A 15,453-nucleotide genomic window follows, 5' to 3' on the forward strand; every position below is an offset into this window, starting at 1 on the left:
CAAAATATCGAGATATATATTGTGTATCGTCACATGGCCTAAAAATAGAGATGTTAATAAAAGGCCATATCACCCAGCCCTAGAATGAAATGCAGTTTTTCTTTCGTAACAAAACTTCAAATGACAAGTGATCCTTGGCTGGACATTTGCAGCTGATGAGCAGAGTGAGGTCATTTGTTTCATTCCATTAACAAGGGTCACGGGGATGAGGGGTGTGACCAACGGATGAAAAAAGATCATTGTGATTCAGTTAAAACTGAGGGGAGCCTACGAGTCTTTCACGAAGGTTCTGCACCATTAAAAAGTTTCCAAAGGAACAACAGTGCAGTCCTTTAAAACCGCTTTGGACAAGGCTTCATCAATGCAGTGTTTTAGGGGTGAATTTACTGTACTTTGGAACCACGATTCTTATTATAATTCAGAATCAATCCAAAATGTGCGTGTTGTGTCAGGTAATAACCTCTCTGTAGTGTTTTGTTCCAGCAAGGGGGTCCAGCGCACTGTAAACATTAGCAAGCTTTTTTGCATGAAGGACAAAGAATAGCAAGCACACACATTAAATGGTTAAATTTTAAAATCTAATTTTGGAATAATCACGATTAATCCCTGGTGATTAGCAAAATACTTTACTTATACACAAATTAAATGTTATTGTCACAATGTCATCCTGGAACATTTTACTTGAATGGATGTTACTTATTTGCCCAAAACATAGAAACATTTTTATCGAAAGTTTTTTCAGGACGTATTTTGGAGTGAAATGTTACAGCAAGCACACCAGTCGGAGTCTCCTCACTCCTTTTTGTACTGATGTATACCGTATTTTTCCGACTATAAGTTGCAGTTTTTTTTCATAGTTTGGCTGGGGGTGCGACTTATACTCAGGAGCGACTTATGTGTGAAATTGTTAACACATTACCGTAAAATATCAAATATTATTATTTAGATCATTCACGTAAGAGACTAGACGTATAAGATTTCATGGGATTTAGAAATTAGGAGTGACAGATTGTTTGGTAAACCTATAGCATGTTCTATATGTTATAGTTATTTGAATGACTCTTACCATAATATGTTACGTTAACAAACCAGGCACCTTCTCAGTTGGTTATTTATGCCTCATATAACGTACACTTATTCAGCCTGTTGTTCACTATTCTTTATTTATTTTAAATTGCCTTTCAAATGTCTATTCTTGGTGTTGGGTTTTATCAAATAAATTTCCCCAAAAAATGCAACTTATACTCCAGTGCGACTTATATGTTTTTTTCCTTCTTCATTATGCATTTTGGCAAGTGTGACTTATACTCCGAAAAATACGGTACATTGACATGCCTCGAATTAACTTTTTAAGGTCAAGGCAAGTTTTGCCTTAAATGAAAGGCTCATATTTTAGGGCACCAAGGCAAACATTATTTTCTTTCGAGGCAGGGGCTCTAAAGCATGCATGCATAGAGAAGAACTTTTATTTTAACCAGACAAAAAACTCATTGAGATAAAGATCTCTTTCACAAGGGTGACCTGGCCAAGAGGTCAACAGCAGAATCACAGAGCAGTTTCAAAAACGTAATACGTTAAGACATACATTTTAAAATACATAAAAGAGAACTGTAAAAGATTTCAGATTTACATCTTTTAAAAATAAAGGCACTGTGCAAATGTCTCTCGCTATAATTCTCATTATTATATATATATATATATATATATATATGTGTTAGGGCTGCGAATCTCTGGGTGTCCCACGATTCGATTCAAAATAGATTCTTGGGGTCACGATTCGATAATATAGCGATTTTTTCGAATCAACGCGATTCTCGAATCAAAAACTAAATTTTTCCGATTCAAAACGATTCTGTATTCATTCGATACATAGGATTTCAGCGGGATCTACCCCAATCTTCTGATATACAAGCAGAGTAATAGACTTTTTTAAAAAGCTTTTATAATTGTAAAGGACAATGTTTTATCAACTGATTGCAATAATGTAAATTTGTTTTAACTATTAATCAAACCAAAAATATGACTTATTTTATCTTTGTGAAAACATTGGACACAGTGTGTTGTCCAGCTTATGAGATGCCATGCAAGTGTAATAATCCACTGTGACACTGTTGTTCTTTTTTTTCAATTTTTATAAATGTCTAATGATAATGTCAATGAGGGATTTTAAATCACTGCTATGCTGAAATTACAACTATCGATACTGTTGTTGACAATATTCATTTTTGTTTCACTACTTTTAGTTTGTTCTGTGTCGTGTTTGTGTCTCCTCCCAATTGCTCTGTTTATTGCAGTTCTGAGTGTTGCTGGGTCAGGTTTGGTTTTGGAATTGGATTACATTGTTATGGTATTGCTGTGTAGTGGTTTGTTGGATTCATAAAAAAAAAATCCCCCCAAAAAATCGATAAAAAAAATATATATATAATCGATTCTGAATCGCACAACATATTCGATTTGATTCGTATTTGAACCGATTTTTTCCAACACTTCTAATATATACATATATACATACGCGCACGCACACACACATACACACACACATTAAAAGATAGCACCTGATGGCCAAAAGGACGTAACAGCACTTTTTGTCCACCGAGATAAAAAATAGTGTTAATGTATGAGATCTAGGGCTGCCAATTATGGCCAAAGTAATAACTAAAATTGGTATCAATATTGAAATCATAATTACAGATTGTTAGGTAAAGCAGTGTTGGGGTGTGAACGTAATATAATCATGTAATTTCTATTGTCTAATAAAAAGACTATTGATAAACGTTATCCAATAATCTGAAGACAAAGGTTAGTTGTTTTTTAATTTCTTAATAATGTAAACTTGTCAGCTTTGTCTCAATACATAATGCCTTTATCTCTATTTGTACATTTTGATAGAGGGAGTTTTATTTATTTTTTTATACTTCCTCTAAGTAATCTACACTTATTTGTTCATATGAATGCTGTATCGGGACAGATCCATTAAGAGTTTGAGCAGAAATATGTTGTATAGGAATTAACTATACACAATAACACATTAACAAAATGATGCGTCACCTCAGTGGTTTTTGAAGTAATACCTTTGTGATGTGAAAAAACCACAAGTAATGTAAAAAAACAAAAAACCTAGTGTTTAGTTTTTGATATCAAAATAAAACACAAAAGCAATTTGGCTAATGAAGATAGTCAAATTTTAACAGCCCTAATACATACTTAAATACATCCATACAGTATATTCAGGCTGGACGATACGGCTGAAGATTGCATCGTGACCTAAGAGCTTTACATCGACCGATATCTAAACTGAAACCTTTTATGACCTATTAAAAATAGTAACATTCCTATGAGTATAATCCCCAGAGCTATGAAGGCAGAAAGGAAAGGAGATGTCAACACAACCATGGAAAACAATCAAAGTAAAAAACAGTCTAAAATCACATCCAACGCTAAACAAAAACCTTTCTAAATTCACTTGCAAATATAAGGAATACGTAAGAAATGCTTAACAAAGTGCAACAAAATAGTGCAAAGTGTGAAAATGTAAACATACAGAAAGCTGCGAAGAGTATTTCTGCAGGTTTAGTGCCTGGAAGTTACAGCTGTGCTCTAAAGGGTGAGAGCGGCTAAGGTGGTGTGGTAATACGGTATTGACCCAACGGTCTTGGTGGGGACAAGAGCATTGCGTAATTGGGGCGGTATAGCTCGGTTGGTAGAGTGGCCGTGCCAGCAACTTGATTGTTCCATGTTCGATCCCTGCTCCCGCCATCTTAGTCATTGCTGTTGTGTCATTGGGCAAGACACTTTACCCACCTGCTCCCCAGTGCCACCCACACTGGTTTAAATGTAACTTGGATATTAGGTTTCACTATGTAAAAGCACTTAGAGTCACTAGAGAAAAGCACTATATAAATATAATTCACACAAATCACATTTTCACATAATTTACAGACCACATTGGCCTGACTACGGTCCTTTTGGGGAAAAAACCTGCCATAAAGTCGAGGTGACTTCCAGTTTTATGGACAATTTCTTCGTTCTCTACAGCACTTATTTTTTACGTTCTCTTTCCATTCCATGCAAAGAGTCTACCTTGACACAAAAAGGAAAAAATAGACTGGAGTCTCACAATATTAGGTTAAATCGGGGGTCCGCAACCCGTGGCTCTTTAGCGCCGCCCGAGTGGCTCTCTGGAGCTTTTTCAAAAATGTATGAAGAATGGAAAAAGATGAGGGGGAAAAACGTATGTTTTGTTTTAATATGGTTTCTGTAGGAGGACAAACATGACACAAACCTTCCTAATTGTTAAAAAAAAACATGTTTTGTTTTAATATGGTTTCTGTAGGAGGACAAACATGACACAAACCATCCTAATTGTTAAAAAAAAACATATGTTTTGTTTTAATATGGTTTCTGTAAGAGGACAAACATGACACAAACCTTCCTAATTGTTAAAAAAATATATATGTTTTGTTTTAATATGGTTTCTGTAGGAGGACAAACATGACACAAACCATCTTAATTGTTAAAAAAAAACATATGTTTTGTTTTAATATGGTTTCTGTAGGAGGACAAACATGACACAAACCTTCCTAATTGTTAAAAAAATATATATGTTTTGTTTTAATATGGTTTCTGTAGGAGGACAAACATGGCACAAACCTTCCTAATTGTCAAAAAACATCTGCGGTCCCCTCCAAGGTTTCTCATTGTCCCATTGGGTTGAGTTTTTCCTTGCCCTGATGTGGGATCTGAGCCGAAGATGTAGTCGTGGCTTGTGCAGCCCTTTGAGGCACTCGTGATTTTGGGCTATAGAAGTAAACATTGATTGATTGATTGAAAAATGGCGCAAACAAACTTAACAATTGATACGGTTACCTGATTGTCTGTTAGTGTGTCATTCCTGATCTCCCTGTGTTGCTCGGTTACCAGAGTGTCTACCCCTCCCACAATGTCACATTTAATTAAGTTAAGGAACATTTCCTGACTGATTTCATTCAGAGCGATATAGACTTGGTCGTTTAATTAATAGCTCACCTGCTGCACTCTGGTCTAGTTTATAGAGAAATGAAGTTTATCCTGGAATTGGCCCCTTTGTTATTTTAAGAGTATTAATTATGAATTACGAACTGGTTTTAAGCAAGAATGCTTTCTGAATTTAATAGTCACCCGAAGAATCGCTGTTTATTTTGGGACATTTTAAAAAGCAAAAATCCGACAAAGACAATCTACAGTAAAACGTTTATTTGCAGTTGTAAACAGACAGTACAGGCCTAAAGTTTGGACACGCCTTCTCCTCATTCAACACGTTTTCTTTATTTTCATGACTATTCGCCATTGGAGATTGTCATTGAAGGCATCACAACTATGACTGAACACATGTAGTTATGTACTTAACAAAAAAAGGTGAACTGAAAACACATTTTATATTTTAGTTTCTTCAAAATAACCACCCTTTGCTCTAATTAATGCTTTGCACACTCTTGGCATTCTCTCCATGAGCTTCAAGCACACCTGTGAAGTGAAAAAACCTTTCAGGTGACTACCTCGAAGCTCATCTAGAGAATGCCAAGAGTGTGCGAAAAAGTAATCCGGGCAAAGGGTGGCTATTTTGAAGAAACTAGAATATAAAACATGTTTTCAGTTTTTTCACATTTTTTGTTAAGTACATAACTCTACATGTGGTTCATTCCTAGTTGTGATGCCTTCAGTGACAATCTACAATGTAAATATTCATGAAAATAAAGAAAACGCATAGAATCTTCTAGGTGTGTCCAAACTTATGGCATGTGCTGTATTTGTTTTGATTTTCATGTTTTGCTACTTCGTGCAAAATGTGTCATCATGTCAATACAACTACCACAAATAGATTGCTGTCCGGTGGGAAACACTGCAAAAGTTAGTGGTGGTGCAGATATGTCTGTAAAAACAGGTTGGACTTTTTTTTTTTAGAGCAATACAGGTGAACTTACATAATTAGACTCAACATTCGCAAGTTGTTTAAGTTAACTCGCCATGTGTCGTCATTATCGTACATTGCATCACACGGCTTCAACGATTGTTACATAGAACTGGCCTAGTATTTGGTAAGTCAATTACTATGTCAACTCGATATTTTTGCCAGGCACGATATTCGGCATGTGCATGTGTGGACATGGGCTGCAAGAGCGGTCACTCTTTGCATCAGTTTCAGCATCTGCAGGTGTATGTACTACACATGCAAATAAACCTTGATAACCACACCCTGATAAAATTACGGACCAACTACTATTGCGAGCCAGCCCAACTGCCAACATAAAAACAAGGGACATGATCGTCTTTCCCCATTAAGAAACATCTTACCTCAATATAAACATGTATTATTAGCACATTACTGTCTAAACAACTAAGAATGAGTATTCACATTAAACATAAAGGCTGTCTTTGCACAAAGTGATTGACATAAACTCCATAGTGTCGCGTTGAAAGACAAAGATACGTTCAACAAGCAGTGAACTCTCTTGACGTCACATAAACCGGAGGTGAAACGAAGTGATCATACAATTTGCATTTATTTAAAAAAATTCTGTTTACAAATTAAAATGAAGATAAATATATAAACACACAAAAACAAAACAATATGGCTTTTATGAAGCCAGACCAATATTTCATGTTTCCTCTGCCAAGAAAGTATACTATGTGGCTACTTATTTTGGTTATTAAAAAAAAAAATACACCTTGGTTTAAAGATTTGTTTTGCGCATAGGTAATTCTTGAGCATATTAAAACATACCACAACAATATTGATAATCGTGATTCACAAACTTTAATTTAGCCATTTCATTAATTGTTTTGGTTGTGTTTATTAAAGGGTCCCCCACTCCTTCCTTAAGTTTCATTTTAAAATACATTTTATTCTTATTGTTTTATTTAACTTGAATATTTAAAAGTTTTGATTCCAATTACAAAACCCAAAAGCAGTGAAGTTGGCACGTTGTGTAAATAGTAAATAAAAACAGAATACAATGATTTGCAAATCCGTTTCAGCTTATATTCAATTGAATAGACTGCAAGATATTTAATGATCCAACTGAGAAACCAAATTTTTTTTTCAAAATAATCACTAATTTAGAATTTAATGGCAACAACACATAGCAAACAAGTTTTCACAGGGGCATTTTTACCACTGTGTTACACGGCCTTTCCTTTTAAAAACTCTCAGTAAATGTTTGGGAACTGAGACAACACATTTTTCAAGCTTTTCAGGTGGAATTCTTTCCCATTCTTGCTTGATGTACAGCCTACGTTTTTTCAAGCTTTTCAGGTGGAATTATTTCCCATTCTTGCGTGATGTACAGCTTAAGTTGTTCCAACAGTCCGGGGTCTCCGTTGTGGTATTTAAGGCTTCATAATGTGCCACATATTTTCAATGGGAGACAGGTCTGGACTACAGGCAGGCCAGTTTCTGGGTGTTGTTGATAAATGGCTTTCACTTTGCATAGTAGAGTTTTAACTAGCACTAACAGATGTAGCGAGGAACTGTAGTTACAGACAGCTGTTTTTGTGAAGTGTTAGTGAGCCCAAGTGGTGATATCCTTTACACACTGTCAGTTTTTGATGCAGTACCGCCATCAACAGTACCAGTGCCATATTCATTGTGGGTTATTGGCTTACGTGCAATGATTTCTCCAGATTCTCTGAACCTTTTGATTATATTATGGACCGAAGATGGTGAAATCCCTAAATTCCCTGCAATAGCTCATTGAGAAATGTTGTTCTTAAACTGTTGGCACAATTTGTTCACAAAGTGGTGACCTTCGCCCCATCCTTGTATGTGAATGACTGAGCATTTCATGGAAGCTGCTTTTATACCCAATCATGGCACCCACCTGTTCCCAATTGTAGCTGAGATAGGCGCCAGCGCCCCCCGTGACCCCGAACGGGAATAAGCGGCAGAAAATGGATGGATGGACCTATGGGATGTTCCAAGTAAGTGTTTGATGAGCATTCCTCAACTTTCTCAGTGTCTTTTTTGCCACTTGTGCCAGCTTTTTTTAAATAAATTGCAGGCATCAAATTCCAAATCAGACAATATTTGCAAAAAATAAAGTTTACCAGTTGAAACGTTAAGTATCCTGTTGTTGCAATTAAGTTTAGGTTGAAAAGGATATGCAAATCATTGTATTTTGTTTTTATTTACAATTTACACAATGTGTCAACTTCACTGGTTTTGGGTTTTGTACAATGCTACAAATGTGAGAAAAACAAGTTTATTGCATTTGGAAGGGTATACTTGCAATTAGGGTCGGGCGATATATAGGAGACAACGTCCGCAGTAACCTCCCACATAGCGATTGGATTTCCTATTATGCAGCTCATTTTTATTTGACAGTTATTGAAATAAAGTGCAAAAGTGCCCTTTATTTGTTTTAAAATATTGTAGTGGCGTTCTGTACAAAATTATGTCATCTTAGTGACATTGTGCACTCATAGCTTGTTTTGAAATGTCTCTGACAATCTTGCACTTTCTGTTTCGGAAATGACATGAATGTTTGTGCCACTGCTTAATAACTGTTTAATAAATACAGTTTTGGTCAATTGACTTAGTTATTTCCCTCTCTGCAAGAAAGTTTAGAAAGTAGCATATATTAATGCAGTATGAACGAAAAGATTTTAATGTAGACACATAGAATCCTCATACTGCTGTGATTATATGATTCAAGTGTTAATCCAGGGGTGTCAAACATACGGTCCGCGAGCCAGATCAGGCCCGCAAACAAGTTTTATCCGGCCAGCATGATGAGTTTGCCAAGTATGAAATAGAGCTTTTTTGTTTGTTTTTTTGAACTAAAGAAACTACTGTTCTAAATGTGTCCACTGCAGTCGGGGCCAAGCAAGAGGTACACAGTAAAGGGGGACTGTGGCTATTCCTCGACCCACATAAAACTTAAAACCTGTCATTTTATGTCTTCTGCTTCAAACACAACATTTTTTGGCACCCTCGTTGTCCCAAAATGTCTCTGTCAAACAGAAAAGTGAACTTAACCCTTTTGAAGAGTTTTTACCTCCATTTCTTACGGTTTGTTAAGTTAGCACTGGATTGATGCGTGGACATGACAAAGTTAAGTTAAAGTACCAATGATTGTTACACACACACTAGGTGTGGCGAAATTTTTCCTCTGCATTCGACCCATCCCCTTGATCACCCCCTGGAAGGTGAGGGGAGCAGTGGGCAGCAGCGGTGGCCGCGCCCGGGAATCATTTGTGGTGATTTAAACCCCCCAATCCAACCCTTGATGCTGAGTGCCAAGCAAGGATGTAAAAAGGAGGTATTTGACACACGAAGAGTTTACATGTTGTGTTAATTTTTCAATCCCAGAAAGACTGTGATTTAAAGTTTAATCCTGGCTTTGTAGATACACTGAGACAAAGTCTAAGCTAATTTTGTTTTTGAAGCTGCACCAATTCCCTCAGAATTTTCAACAAATTTGAAGTGTTTTCTCCCGAGGACTATTTGTGATTTGCATATTTTCAGAATGTACTTGTTTCTATTTTTGGCCAACAAAGAAAATAACCTGAAGTTGCCTTTATGTTTAAATTATCATGCCATAATTTTACCCACTTCGGAATAGATTTCCTCCATGCGGCGGCCCCTGAGATAAAATGAGTTTGACACCCCTGTGTTAATCCAACGCAAAGGCAAAACATCGAGATATATATCGTATATCGTGATATGGCCTAAAAATATCGAGATATTTAAAAAAGGCCATATCGCCCAGCCCTACTTGCAGTAATATGTGTCAAAATAATGTTGACAATAATATCGGTGGCGGTTTAGCTCGGTTGGTAGAGTGGCCGTGCCAGCAACTTGAGAGTTGCAGGTTCGATTCCCGCGTGTGCCATCCTAGTTACTGCCGTTGTGTCCTTGGGCAAGACACTTTACACACCTGCTCCCAGTGCCACCCACACTGGTTTAAATATAACTTAGATATTGGGTGTCACTATGTAAAGCGCTTTGAGTCACTTGAGAAAAGCGCTATATAAAAAATATAATTCAATTTTTAATTCAATATTGTTTATCGGCAATAATATGCAGATCAATGTATTTTCAAGCAATAACTAATATGGGCCCAAGCCTATTGGTAGACATGTTTATATTTTAGAATTGGGATTGATTTTGACCCAAAAAGAGTCCAAATCTACAGAGGCCCGTGATTGTACTACGGAAGGAGTGGATACAAGTCATTGACGCTCATATTTTGTGAATGCTCATAGAAATTAGATTCTTCAATGAAGACAAGGCATTATATGCTGCAAGATACGATGCACTGAACTGAACAGAAACAAAGATGAGAGCGAGGGTCACACCAATAACTGCCCTAATGCCAGCCTGCAGTCTTTTGACAAAATGCCAGTACTAAATGCACCGTAAAAAAACCCGACAGCGATGACAAGTAAAGTAGAGAATCTCAAGTACTCCGCTTTGCTTGTTTGCGCGTAATAATTGGAGGCGTTCTACATGAATGAGTGCAGTGGATCACACCCTTTTTCCTGCCTGTCTCTAAACTGTCAAGACAGCTAATGTAGGGAATAATGTACGGTTGTGATGGAGGAAAACCAACCAGAAAACCAATACAGTATTTTTCAGATTATAAATCGCAGTTTTTTTCATAGTTTGACCGGGGGTGCGACATATACTCCAGAGCGATTTATGTGTGAAATTATTAACAGATTACCGTAAAATATCAAATAATATTATTTATCTCATTCGCGGAAGAGACCAAGAAAATGTCAGCAATCGTCACACACACGTCAACAATCATCACATACACGTCAACCAATAAGAATTCGGCGGGGGAGGGTCATGGCAGAAGTGCATTGTGGGTCATGGGATGCTAACTGCTATATGCTACTGCCATAACTATTAAAATGGATCATTTCAACGTTGGAAGTAACTTATAAAAACTGAGAAGGGCTGAACAAAAATGGCACCGAAAAGGAAATCATGTACTGCAGGTTACAAACTGGACGTAGTGAAATATGCAGCAGAAAACGACAAGAGAAAGCGCCGCATACCTTTAGAGTTGGCAGAGTTGTTTAAAAGCGACATCGAGGAAGAAGATTTCATCGGATTTATCGATTAGGAATGACAGATTGTTTGGTAAATGGGAGTAGGAGTGACAGATTGTTTGGTAAATGTATAGCATGTTCTATATGTTATAGTTATTTGAATGACTCTTACCATAATATGTTACTTTAACATACCAGGCACCTTCTCAGTTGGTTATTTATGTGTCATATAACGTACACTTATTCAGCCTGTTGTTCACTATTCTTTATTTTTTTGAAATTGCCTTTGAAGTGTCTATTCTTGGTGTTGGGTTGTAGCAAAAAAATTTCCCCCCAAAATGCGGCTTATACTCTTCCTTCTTTATTACGCATTTTCGGCCAGTGCGACATATACTCCGGAACGACTTATGATCCGAAAAATACGGTACTAATTGTATGTAAATGTTGAGAGTTATAAAGGTTGCGCTGTTTTGTACTGTTTCTGTACTTGTTTTGATTGATATTTTTTCTTTGATTGTATGTAAATGTTGAATGTCATAAAGGTTGCGCAGTGTTGTAATGTTTCTGTACTTGTTTCGATTATTATTTCTTTGATTGTATGTAAAAGTTGACTGTTTTAAATAAAGGTTGCGCTGTTTTGAACCGTTTCTGTAATCGTTTTATTATTTTTTTGATCGTATATAAATATTAAATGTTGCGCTGTTTTGTACAGTCTCTATTAATTATTTTCCTTTGATTGTATGTAAATGTTGAATGTTCTAAATAAATGTTGCGCTGTTTTGTACTGTTTCTGTACTTCTTTTGATAATTATTATTTCTTGGATTTTATGTAAATGTTGAATGTTCTAAATAAAGGTTGCGCTGTTTTGTACTGTTTCTGTACTCGTTTTGATTATTATTTTTTTGATCGTATATAAATATTGAATGTTCTAAATAAAGGTTGCGCTGTTTTGTACTGTCTCTGTACTTCTTTTGATTATTATGTTTTTCTTTGATTGCATGTATATGTTGAATGTTATAAAGGTTGCGCTGTTTTCTACTGTTTCTGTACTGTTTTGATTATTATTTTTTTGATCGCATATAAATATTGAATGTTATAAATAAAGGTTGTGCTGTTTTGTACCGTTTCTGTACTTGATTTGATTATTATTATTTCTTTGATGGTATGCTAATGTTGCGCTGTTTTGTACTGCTTCTGTACTTGTTTTGAATATTATTATTTCTTTGATTGTATGTAAACGTTGAATGCTATATTGGTTGCGCTGTTTTGTACCTTTTTTGTACTTGTATTGTTTATTATTTCTTTGATTGTATGTATATGTTGAATGTTCTAAATAAAGTTTGTGCTGTCTTGTACCGTTTCTGTACTTGTTTTCATCATATTATTTTCTGGATTGTATGTAAATATTGAATGTTATAAAGGTTGCGCTGTTTTGTACTGTTTCTGTACTCGATTTAATTATTCTTTTGATCGTATATAAATATTGAACGTTATAAATAAAGGTTGCGCTGTTTTGTACTGTCTCTGTACTTGTTTTTATTATCATTTTTTACTTTGATTGTATGTAAATGTTGAAGGTTCAAATTAAAGGTTGCGCTGTTTTGTACTGTTTCTGTACTCGTTTTGATTATTATTTTTTTGATTGCATATAAATATTCAATGTTATAAATAAAGGTTGTGCTGTTTTGTACCGTTTCTGTACTTGATTTGATTATTATTATTTATTTGATGGTATGCTAATGTTGCGCTGTTTTGTACTGTTTCTGTACTTGTTTTGAATATTATTTTTTCATTGATTGTATGGAAATGTTGAATGTTATAAATAAAGGTTGCGCTGTTTTGTACTGTCTCTGTACTTGTTTTGATTATTAGTATTTCTTTGATTGTATGTAAATATTAAATGGTTATAAATATAGGTTGCGCTGTTTTGTACTGTCTCTGTACTTGTTTTGATTATTATAATTTCATTGATTGTATGTAAATGGATAATGTTATAAAGGTTGCGCTGTTTTGTACTATTTCTATACTTGTTTTAATTACTATTTCTTTGATTGAATGTAAATGTTGAGTGTTATAAATAAAGGTTGCGCTGTTTTGTACTGTTTCTGTACTTGTTTTGATTATCATTATTTCTTTGATTAAATGTTGAATGTTATAAATAAAGGTTGCGCAGTTTTGTGGTTGATTATTATCTTTTCTTTGATTATCATTATTTCTTTGATTAAATGTTGAATGTTATAAAGGTTGCGCAGTTTTGTGGTTATTATCATTTCTTTGATTGTATGTCAATGTTGAAGGTTCTAAATAAAGGTTGTGCTCTTTTGTACTGTTCCTGTACTTATTTAGATTATTGTTATATATTTGATTGTATGTAAATGTTCAATGTTATCAATAAAGTTTGCGCTGTTTTCTACTGTTTCTGTACTTGTTTTGATTATTATTATATATTCGATTGTATGTAAATGTTTAATGTAATAAATAAAGGTTGCGCTGCTTTGTACTGTTTCTGTACTTGATTTGATTATTATTTTTTCTTTGAATGTCATAAAGGTTGCATTGTTTTGATTATTATTTCTTTGATTGTAGAATGTTCTTAATAAAGGTTGTGCTCTTTTGTACTGTTTCTGTACTTGTTTTGTTTATTATTACATATTTGATTGTATGTAAATGTTGAATGTTATAAATAAATGTTTAAAAAAAAGGACGCCAGGGTACGACGAGGCGGCTTTACTAGGCCGCACATAAAAGTTGACGTTCTCGCTTGGCATGGACGACTGGCATAGTCAAAACAAAATGAAATAAAAAGTATTAAAACACTGTTTAACAGAGTTACACCTCAGAAATGACACTAATTGTGAGTAAAGGTCTTAAACGCGCGAGTGTTGACGGACGCTAATGCTAGCATAACTAGCGCGCTAATGCTAATGCTAACAGCTAACCCCCCGCGTGTCAAACCTCACAATTTCCGGCATTAAAACACACATTTCTCGCACACATTCGTCTGTTACTTACGTGTTGGCGTCGTTCGGATCCAATCTTGGTGATAGTCGTGTCGCCTCCTGCGGCGCGAAGGTGAGATTCCCCCGCTAGCCGAGTCGTGTTTCCTTATTCGAGCAAGAAAAAAACAACAAGTTGGCCTCAGATGAGCGGCGTTAAGTCCTCCTGCGGTGCTTCCCTGCTTGGATGGCGTGGATTTTGACGCATGTTTGACGCCACTTTCTGCCCGCTTGCAAGTCCGGGGCTGCTTCGGGGAAGGCAGCGAGAAGAAGCTGATGTTACACAAGAGTGACAAATCCAGCACTTACCTCCATTGAAAGGCCACACAGCTTTCCTTCCACTTTGGGTGCTGAACAAGAGGAGGGTGTTGTCCGCGTGCGCGCCCGCTGATTGGTCACACAACGAGGTGAGACGCCAGCTCATTGGCTGATTTCTGTGTCAATTAGCGCAAAGTCACGCTCCAATTGGTCTATCGCCGACGGTGTGGGGTTTGCTTCTTCACGTTCGGACAACAACACCTGCATACGCCGGAGAGGCGGGGTTAAGTTGGCGTGGAGCCTCGAATGTCAAACGTCAGCGCTGCCGTGGGTGCGGTTTTTGAAAGTGGCCTCGTAGAGTCATTGACAAAGACTCAAAAGGGATTATAGGACGTCTGGCTTTGGAGGCTTTGACAAGTCGTCCGGTGAGCGTGAGTCGTCGGAATGTCTAAGGCAATACACCTCGCCACACATGTCGTCCCAGGTGGCCGATACGGCTCGTTTTGATACCGTTCTGATACCAAGTAAATCCAGGACCAGTATTGCCAATTCCTGCATTTTTTTAAATTTTTTATCATGAAATAATTTTATTATTTTCGCTTGTATTTTGTTGAATTTAGACAAACAAAAACAAAGTTGTGTGTCGGATCAACACACATTTTGTCCACAATATAAGACAAATGTAAAAACATCCAACAGTAAACACAATACTTCTCTATTATGAAATAAATACCGGAAAATAATTGGACAAAAGCAAAAACTACCTTTTGAATTTTGCTCCTTTTAGGAAAAGCAGCGTGCACTTGGACCTGCGATTTCTCCACGTTGAACTTTGACCCCCACCAGTGTCAACATAATTAACTGCATTCACACACCCACACACACATATATATATATGTATCTTATATATATATGTATCTTATATATATATATATATATATATATATATATATATATATATATATATATATATATATATATATACATACATACATATATGTATCTTATATATATATATATATATATATATATACATACATACATATATGTATGTATGTATGGGACGGCGTGGCGCAGTGGGAGAGTGGCCATGCGCAACCCGAGGGGCCCTGGTTCAAATCCCACCTAGTACCAACCTCGTCACGTCCGTTGTGTCCTGAG

The 15,453-nt window shown here is 36.1% G+C and overlaps 1 protein-coding gene across 3 annotated transcripts in view; it reads right to left on the reverse strand.

Annotated features, from left to right (window-relative positions):
* The window catches only part of ppm1bb (protein phosphatase, Mg2+/Mn2+ dependent, 1Bb), a 37,823-nt gene extending 23,420 nt beyond the window's left edge, over window positions 1-14,403 (reverse strand). The window contains exons 1-2 of one of the 3 annotated variants that reach the window (XM_061907499.1): window positions 14,344-14,403; window positions 14,051-14,142 (exon numbers count right to left, since the gene is read on the reverse strand). The gene's annotated coding sequence lies outside the window, so the exon portion shown is untranslated. Of the gene's footprint in view, window positions 1-14,050 lie in introns of all 3 variants that reach the window. The other 2 variants (XM_061907500.1, XM_061907498.1) reach the window with 2 other exon arrangements.
* Between the last annotated feature and the right edge of the window lie 1,050 nt (window positions 14,404-15,453).

Source organism: Nerophis ophidion, linkage group LG08 (genome assembly GCF_033978795.1).
Source record: "Nerophis ophidion isolate RoL-2023_Sa linkage group LG08, RoL_Noph_v1.0, whole genome shotgun sequence".
In the NCBI taxonomy this organism is placed as follows: Eukaryota; Metazoa; Chordata; class Actinopteri; order Syngnathiformes; family Syngnathidae; genus Nerophis; species Nerophis ophidion.